The 9,584-nt window shown below is 43.4% G+C and overlaps 1 pseudogene; it reads right to left on the reverse strand.

Annotated features, from left to right (window-relative positions):
- Positions 1–3,284: 3,284 nt before the first annotated feature.
- Positions 3,285–3,491, reverse strand: LOC142289213 (U2 spliceosomal RNA; annotated as a pseudogene).
- Positions 3,492–9,584: the final 6,093 nt, after the last annotated feature.

Below are 9,584 nucleotides of genomic sequence, written 5' to 3' on the forward strand. Positions count from 1 at the left end.
GGCCAGGTTGTTTGGGTGGGAGAAGAGCGGAAGCTGTACCGTTGTAAAATGTTTATGATGCTTTTACATGTTTTACCGTTTTATTCTTTTTCAGTTGTGAAAATAAAACCGGTGATGGACGGGCAGCCCGCGGACGGTCTGCATTTTACTATAGGGGAATGTGGCGCCCTGGACAAGCCAGGTCGTCACAGGTACTACACCAACACACTCTACACTCCGGCTAGGCACACCGAAGCTAAACACAAATCCTAGTTGCCTTCCTCCAGGGGCTGATGTCCACACCAGGGGGTGGGCCAGGCGGTTGATCCCACCCACCGAGGAGTTCACAGTCCTGGAGGCGGGAAAAGGAGTCAGATTAGAGATCAGTTTTGGAGTTAGAGAAGTGAAGAGGAGAGGAGACTGACCGTGTCCGGGTGTGTGGCCCGGGCACTCAGCAAGGTTGGCAGACGGTGGTGACCTTCTGCAGGAGAGGCTGATTGGAGTGAACCGTACGGACCGGGGATGGGCGGTGGCCCGCCGGTACCAGATCGAGGAGTGAAGAGAAGCCAGCACCATCCGGCAGGGCCTACGGACCCCGACCAGGCTAGGAGTCGCCGTAAAACCAGTCAAATCCGTTAGCGACAGGAACCTCCAGGGTTTCCCAGCAGTCAAGACCCGATTGAAGGCAACAGCTCACACCGTAGAGGGAAGCACAGTCACCGCCAAGGCTACAGTTCCCAGGGCCAGAGCCTGCGGGCAAAAGGGGCTCCCTCAGCATCCATCCAAGCTGGGGAGCGGGTTACCGGTGGGAAGCCCGCTAGATTTTGGGGGAATAAAAGGGGTCCAACACCACATCCCCACAGGTGCACACCCACCCATCAAAGAGAGCTATAAGCCAATACCACCTTCACATTGCCAGTGTACCAAGGACATGTTGAGCAACATGAAGGCGGCTGGGGTTATCCGTGACAGTTGTAGCCTTTGGGCAGCTCTGTTGATCCTGTTAAAAAAGAAGGACGGCACCACTCCCCGTATTGAGGAATCGCTAGCTGCATTGAGAACTGCAAATTATTTTTCTACCCTTGATCTCACTAGTCACTATTGGCAAGTGTCCGTTGCTGAGGCAGACCGGGAGAAGACCGCCTTCGCCACCCCTATGGGTCTCTGCGAGTTCAAAAGCATGCCCTTCGAGCTGTGCAATGCGCCAGGAACCTTCCAGAGGCTGATGGAATGCTGCTTGGGACAAGATTTTAGGGTGTATAAAAAGGGAGATTATATCCCGTGATCCCAACGTATTGTTACACCTCTATAAATCACTTGTAAGGCTACATCTGGAATATGGGAACCAGTTTTGGGCTCCACATTTTAAAAAGGACATTCAGAAGTTAGAGTCAGTTCAAAGGTGGGCAACTAGACTACTACAAGGAATGGAAGGCCTCCCATATGATGACAAGTTGAAAAAGTTATTAAGTGATTATTGGCTGCAATGGGGCTTTCTGGCTGGTGCCAGCCTCTCTTCTTAGCACACAGGAACCACAATCCCTACACCATGCTTCAATGGATTCTCTCATCCCAGCCCAGTAAAACTACATATTTTCATAGTATCATAGTATCATAGTTTTTAAGGTTGAAGGGAGACTCTAAGTCCATCTAGTTCAACCCGTAGCCTAACATGTTGATCCAGAGGAAGGCAAAAAAAAAAAACCCCAATGTGGCAAACAAGTTCCAATGGGGAAAAAATTTCCTTCCTGACTCCACATCCGGCAATCAGACTAGTTCCCTGGATCAATACCCTGTCATAAAATCTAATATACATAACTGGTAATATTAAATTTTTCAAGAAAGGCATCCAGGCTCTGCTTAAATGTTAGTAGTGAATCACTCATTACAACATCATGCGGCAGAGAGTTCCATAGTCTCACTGCTCGTACAGTAAAGAATCCTCGTCTGTGATTATGATTAAATCTTCTTTCCTCAAGACGTAGCGGATGCCCCCGTGTGCCAGTCGCAGGCCTAGGTGTAAAAAGATCTTTGGAAAGGTCTCTGTACTGTCCCCTCATATATTTATACATTGTGATTAGATCCCCCCTAAGCCTTCGTTTTTCCAAACTAAATAACCCCAAGTTTAATAACCTGTCTTCGTATTGCAGCCCCCCCATTCCTCTAATAATCTTGGTCGCTCTTCTCTGCACCCTCTCCAGTTCAGCTATGTCCTTCTTATATATCGGTGACCAGAATTGTACACAGTATTCTAAGTGCGGTCGCACTAGTGACTTGTACAGAGGTAGAACTATATTTTTTTCATGAACACTTATACCTCTTTTAATACATCCCATTATTTTATTAGCCCTGGCAGCAGTTGCCTGACACTGTCCACTAAAGTGAAGTTTACCATCCACCCATACACCCAAGTCTTTTTCTGTGTCTGTTTTACCCAGTGTTCTACAATTAAGTACATAATCATAAATGTTATTTCCTCTACCCAAGTGCATGACCTTACATTTATCTACATTAAACTTCAATTGCCACTTCTCAGCCCAATCCTCCAATTTACATAAATCTCCCTGTAATATAAAATTATCCTCCTCTGTATTGATTACCCTGCAGAGTTTAGTATCATCTGCAAATATTGAAATTCTACTCCGCATGCCCCCAACAAGGTCATTTATAAATATGTTGAAAAGAAGCGGGCCCAAAACTGACCCCTGCGGTACCCCACTATGAACTGAGACCCAGTCCGAGTACGTACCATTAATAACCACCCTTTGTTTCCTATCACTTAGCCAGTTTTTAACCCAGTTACACATATTTTCCCCTATCCCCATTATTCTCATTTTATGTACCAACCTTTTGTGTGGCACCGTATCAAAAGCTTTTGAAAAGTCCATATACACAACATCCACTGCATTTCCCTGGTCCAGGCTTGAACTTACCTCTTCATAGAAGCTGATCAAATTAGTTTGACAGGATCGATCCCTCATAAACCCATGTTGATACTCTGTCATAAGCAGCCAAAAGGGATCTATTCTATTCAATTGCAAATGATCTAGATAAGACTGAGAATAAGATACTGCACGGGACATAGCAGAGTTGGTCAAGTTGAGTGGAGATGAGTTTGCTATTTGGCACAGCTTTTTGCATCAATAAAGCAAGTAAAAGGTGTGAAAGATAAAAAAAAGGGTGAAAGTGTGAAAAGTGAATTGGCCAAATTGAGGTGCATATAACGTTTTTGCTTTCTTTCAATTCACTAATGGGGCTCATTTGAATCAGGTGAATTGAGTTCTGCTTTTGGAAACTGGGTTAAGAAGGGGTGCACCGGTCCTGGAGGTACTGCAATACCAGGTCAATGCGTGGAGTGGACAGAGCAAGATTTTTTCCATCTCCTTGTTCTAAAAATCCATTTAATATATGGTCCCCAGAGAGGGGACGTATCAGATATTAAACTGATAAGAACAGATTTAATTTTTTTTTTTTTCTGTTTATCAGTAGGACTTCAAAATAACAAAGGTGATCGCCTCCCGTTGCCTGGGAACCGTCCAGGCACAAGAGGGCTATGTGTCACCAGAAGGCGCACACACTTCCTCAAGGCCGGCAGACGTGCAATCCCAGGCACCTTCCAGTACCGACCAAGGTAGCGTCCTCCGAAACTACACTTGATCTTAGCCAAAAGGCCGAGAAGCTATAACCCGAATTGGTTACGGCCTTGAGTGGCACCCTGGCCTATACCGGACACATCTTAGGGAGAGGGAGACAAACCCACGCCTACAGAAGACATTTTGTCACCCAAGCCAACCCTTGAAAAGGCTGTTTTGCAGAGCAAAAACAAGAAGAATGGTGCTTTTTGCAGCCGCCGCCCACTGCAATGAATCTGAATAACTCCTCCTTTTGGACACAAGCACCTCCCCTCCCCCTTGCAGTCTTTCCAATTCATGATACAAAAAGACGGACGGACAGGACAGGACAGGCTGCCTGACTTTCCGTCACTGCCACCCTTTGCCATCCTTGCCCGTAGAAAGCCCTTTCATCATCCCCAAACCCTAATCTTTTCCCTTCCCTTCCCAGATGCGTCTCACTCCCTTTCATTAGGAAGTGAGCGCAGCCTTTTCTCCGTTCTGCACATGCGCGACGTTAAACACAAATGCGCAGGCGTGCGTTCCATTACCCTCACTGCATTCCACTCCCATACAGGAAGTGGGCGCAGCTATTACTACGGTCGCACATAAAAGAACCCACGGCCACCACTGCACATAGCTGACTCCACCACAGGACACCCACTTCTACACCAACGCAGGTAAGACAGGATCGGCACCTCTATGCTCCCGTTACAATCAGGCTCAGTCACCATGTGATAACGCTCTCAACTCTTTAGTTGCAGGCTCCCCTTGCTTCACCTCCACTGGCTGTGCTGCCATTTCCTCTCCCACCTGGAAGGTATACTTTATTCCACTATTTTCCTGTTTCTCTCTTCCCCCTTTTCCCATAACCTACTTTTATCTGCATTTGTGGGGTATCTATATGCTATTTACATCATAGTTGTATTCATTAATATGGAAGGGAAGAGTGCCCATAGAGTGTTGAACTGCGGAGAGCAAGAGATTAAGCTGCTCCGATTTGCCACCATTGATAAGCTGTTCTCAGTAGATACACATGCTATCCAAACAGCAGCATCCACCATTGCTTCAGCCCACCCATTCAGTGACAGCTCACCAAGTCAGCCAGAGGAGTGGTGTAAGGAATTACACGTAGGCACTGACTCCACACCTTCACATCACAAGAAGGGGGTCTACAGGCTAGTGCAAGAATACGAGCAAGTCTTCAGCAAACATCCGCTAGACTTTTGAAGAATAAAAGGGGTCAAACACTACATCCCCACAAGTGCACACCCACCCATCAAAGAGAGATATAAGCCAAAACTACCTGCACATTACCAGTGTACCAAGGACATGTTGAGCAACATGAAGGAGGCTGGGGTTATCCGTGACAGTTGTAGCCTCTGGGCAGCTCCGTTGGTCCTGTTAAAGAAGAAGGACAGCACCACTCCCCTGTATTGAGGAATAGCTAGCTGCATTGAGAACTGCAAATTATTTTTCTACCCTTGATCTCACTAGTCGCTATTGGCAAGTGTCCGTTGCTGAGGCAGACCGGGAGAAGACCGCCTTTGCCACCCCGATGGGTCTCTGCGAGTTCAAAAGCATGCCCTTCGAGCTGTGCAATTTGCCAGGAACCTTCCAGAGGCTGATGGAATGCTGCTTGGGACACCGAAACTTTGAAACGGTACTGCTATACCTTTATGATGTTATTGTTTATTCTAAAGCAAACAAGATTTTAGGGTGTATAAAAAGGGAGATTAGATCCGGTGATCCCAACGTATTGTTACCCCTCTATAAATCACTTGTAAGGCCACATCTGGAATATGGGGTAAAGTCCTGAGCAGGTTGATAACCATTGGTTTGAGCATGGTAGGGTGTAGTGCGCATCTTCCTGCATCGGTAAAAGCTGCAGAAGTCCTTGAAGATTTCCGCTTCAAAGGCTGTGCCTTGATCTGTGAGGACTCTCTCTGAGTAGCCATGAGGTCTGCATAAGTGTGCTTGGAAGACCTTCGCTGCAGTATGGGCCATTAGATCTTTGACTTGTACCACAACCATAAATCTCGAGTAGTTGTCTACCATCGTAAGTGCATACGTGAGCTCGCCTCGATATTCTGCAACAAAACTCCCTTTTTCGATTTCAGTTTCAGCAAACACTCCTCTTCCTGTAGAAAATATTTATCATTACCTAAGACAGTCATTCTAATGCATGACAATATTAAGGCAATTTAGTTAAAACTTGTTTTAACTCACCTTTAAGGGGATTGATGTATTTCATGGTCAATCCAGGTTTGTCAGTGATGGCACTGACATAATGTATGGCGTCTTTTTCGGGCGTTATCCTTTGCCTTTTCATTGTGAAAATCCAGTTGCCTATATCAAAGCAAATTCTACTACTTGTAAAGTATGCAGAAAATGAAATGTAGAACATATAACATCAACTGCTTAGGAACGCATCATAGGTTAGTACTTAAAAGGATATTGTCATGTTCTAGTCATAATGCAAGCTGGACATTTTTCATGTTACCCTGTAATCGCCGGCCTGTTCTAATGCTCACAAGCCAAGATATAGGCTCAGCTGCTAAGGCTTCCCTCTGCCTTCTGAATGAAACTTGAATATGTCTGGGTCACTGTGTATATAGCAGGTGCTCAGAAAAAATAAGAGTCAATTCAATAGAAATAGCTCTGGCACACTATAGTGATCAATAACGTAAGAAAAGAACTCTTGGAATGCTGAAAATTCTTTATTTGTGCAAAAGGATAATTCATCCAACGTTTCGACCTTGTTTTTAGGTCTTTATCAAGGATAAAGTTAGCTAAGATCATAAAGGGTTACAAAACCATATAAACACGTAATTAGTACATAGTACAACATAACAGTACAATATATTGCTACTTGAGAGTACAATGGGTCAAATGACCATGATGCACATACAAAAAATTTTTCCAAAGCCATAGTGAAAACATTTGTACTGAGGAAAGAAAATTTCCACATGACCTATCTGGAGAAACATTCTGGATCAAACAACCAAAAATAGTCAAGCAGGTAAATACACACCTATATGGATAACAGGATGATATGTGTTCAATTGTATAGCGTCATTGCCATTAAGGTACAAATGGAAAACTTGCAATCCTATATAGTGAAGGAAATGAACACATATCATATCAAAGAACACAGGAACATGGGTGTGAGAAAAACCTCAATGTTTATACTTTGTTCTTTATAATGGTGTGAACATGTATATGTCTCAGTACCTTATGCACTTGAGAATTCTAGTGAGTAGATCATGAAAGCCTATTTCAGAACTGGAATCGGTAAATAATTGTAGGTGGAATCTAAATGAAAAGATGGTACAAGTGTTATCATGACACGTGGGCTATAACACAATGGACCGTGTGACAAAGAAGAAAGGAGAGAAAGAAGAGGAAGAAAATGCAACTACCTGTAACATTACGTGATAGTCACTGGTAAGTATCACTTGACAATTCAAGTGAAAAAGGATTCCTTTATTAAAGGGTTCTCAGTCGCCTCAGGATCATGAAATACTAGGGTAAATGATATGAGAATGGGTAAGAAGCACCACTAAAGGAAATATGAGATGCAGGACATATATCTATAAACCCCTGAACTACATGATAGAAATAAAAAGAAGAAAAAAGAAAAAAAAGAAGAAAGAAGAAGAACACATAGAATGCGGAAAGAGAATGGGTACAACTACCTGAGTTACTGCAGGGAGGCCCCTGGTTGGTATTGTGAGGGTTAGTGGAATTCCTTCACTGAAGGGTTCTCAGTTGCCTCAGGTTCGTGAAAAATGCTATAGACAAATAATGCCCGGAGAAAAGGGGTTCATATACAGCGAATAATGGTAATACAAGGTACATGTGTCACATGTAATAGTATATATATATATATTGTACTAAGCTCTACACCAGAAATAGAAAGTAGTCCCTCTGCCTTCTGTCTAGGTGCCCTGAGTTATGTCCTGTAAACTGTCACAGGGACCCAGACACACATGTGTAGTAGGGGAATATCCCTGCTGAGATGCCAGTGCTAGAGCATTCGTTTGCTGTGGAGTTGAACGCTATGTGAGCAGTTCTTACCTTCAATGAGCAGAAGTCTCTTTTTTCAGATTTCAATATCTCTGTGGGTATCTGGCAGAAATATGGAATACTCTTTACTGCTAAGACCCTGTACACCACTCCCACTAAAGGGGGCTTTACACGCTGCGACATCGCTAATGCGGAGTCGTTGGGGTCACGGAATTTGTGACGCACATCCGGCCGCATTAGCGATGTTGCTGCGTGTGACACCGATGAGCGATTTTGCATCGCTGCAAAAACGTGCAAAATCGCTCATCGGTGACATGGGTCTCCATTCTCGATTATCGTTACTGCAGCAGTAACGATGTAGTTTGTCGCTCCTGCGGCAGCACACATCGCTCCGTGTGACACCGCAGAAACGAGGAACCTCTCCTTACCTGCCTCCCAGCCGCTATGAGGAAGGAAGGAGGTGGGCGGGATGTTCCGGCCACTCATCTCCGCCCCTCCGCTGCTATTGGGCGGTCGCTCAGTGACGTCGCTGTGATGCCGCACAGACCGCCCCCTTAGAAAGGAGGCGGTTCGCCGGTCACAGCGACGTCGCCGGGCAGGTAAGTATGTGTGACGGGTCTGGTCGGTGTTGTGCAGCATGGGCAGCGATTTGCCCGTGTCGCGCAACAGATGGGGGCGGGTATCCACACTAGCGATATCGGGACCGATATCGCAGTGTGTAAAGTAGCCTTTAATAAACTGTGTAAAGGATTTTAAGTAAAAATCCACAATAAACCAGCGCTAGATGGGTTTTTATAATTTTATTAATAGACCACAAATAAAAAATTTTTTGCTATCCTTGTTTCAAGACAGAGTATTTGATAATATACAATACACTGATTATTACTAAAACCAAGGACCACATAAAACAAGGACCACATAAAATAAAAAATGAAAGTAATGAGAATAAAATTCTTTTGTATAACCAATTAACTTCGAGGTGATACAATATTCACATTGATTTAGTTTTACCAGTCTAATGTAATGCCCCGGCCGGTGGCATATATTTTGTTTGGTTAATAATTTAGACTTATACAATGAAAGATGTACTATACCACCCCTGGCTAACTTACAAGTTTTAAGTTGTACAATATAAGTTTGCGACGTTATATTCATATATAGGAAGGCAAACAATATTGGCAATTTAGTGGCACCCACCATACGTAATCTTACAGCACCTAATAAGGGAGGATTATTTGGCCTGAAAGGTTTTTTCCATGCAAAAGCTGTATAGTATGTAAGAATACAAAAAATATTTCACGGAAATCCTTCTTACAGGGGCAGTCAGAAGTCATGATTAGAGAATTTATTACATGTCAATCAAAGGGAGTAGTATATTGCATTCAATGTCCCTGTCAGAAAAAATACATTGGGAGAACTATTAGACCCCTATGGAAAAGGGTGGGTGAGCACATTAGAAGTGTTAAAAATAAATGTACTAAGCACCCCCTATCCAGGCATTATGTGTTAAAACATGGAGGGTCCTTTAAAGGATCCCAAGTATGGGGCGTACAAAAAATAACTAAGGATTGGAGAGGTGGCGATTTCATTAAAAAAATGTCACGAGCAGAAAGCCAATGGATTTTTGAATTGAACACCTTGAAACCATATGGACTCAATAATGATATAGAACTGTTTGCTTTTAATTAATTTATATTTTTATAGGTAGAGGAGTAATAGGTACTGATAATAATACGGAGAGAAGGAAAAAAAAAAAAAAAAAAAAAAAAGCGATTGTCATGGAGATATATGTGTATATATGCATAATATATATTAAAATTGGTGCTTCACTTGCCCAAGGTTGATGTAGATATAAGGGGCTTTTCATATTATAGCAAATTTATATTACACCTTTATGATGTCCTTTTGTTAAATTTATTGTTGAAAAAAAGCATATGCATATATACACATTGTCTTCCCAGTATA

This window comes from Anomaloglossus baeobatrachus, unplaced genomic scaffold, assembly GCF_048569485.1.
Source record: "Anomaloglossus baeobatrachus isolate aAnoBae1 unplaced genomic scaffold, aAnoBae1.hap1 Scaffold_91, whole genome shotgun sequence".
Taxonomy (NCBI): domain Eukaryota; kingdom Metazoa; phylum Chordata; class Amphibia; order Anura; family Aromobatidae; genus Anomaloglossus; species Anomaloglossus baeobatrachus.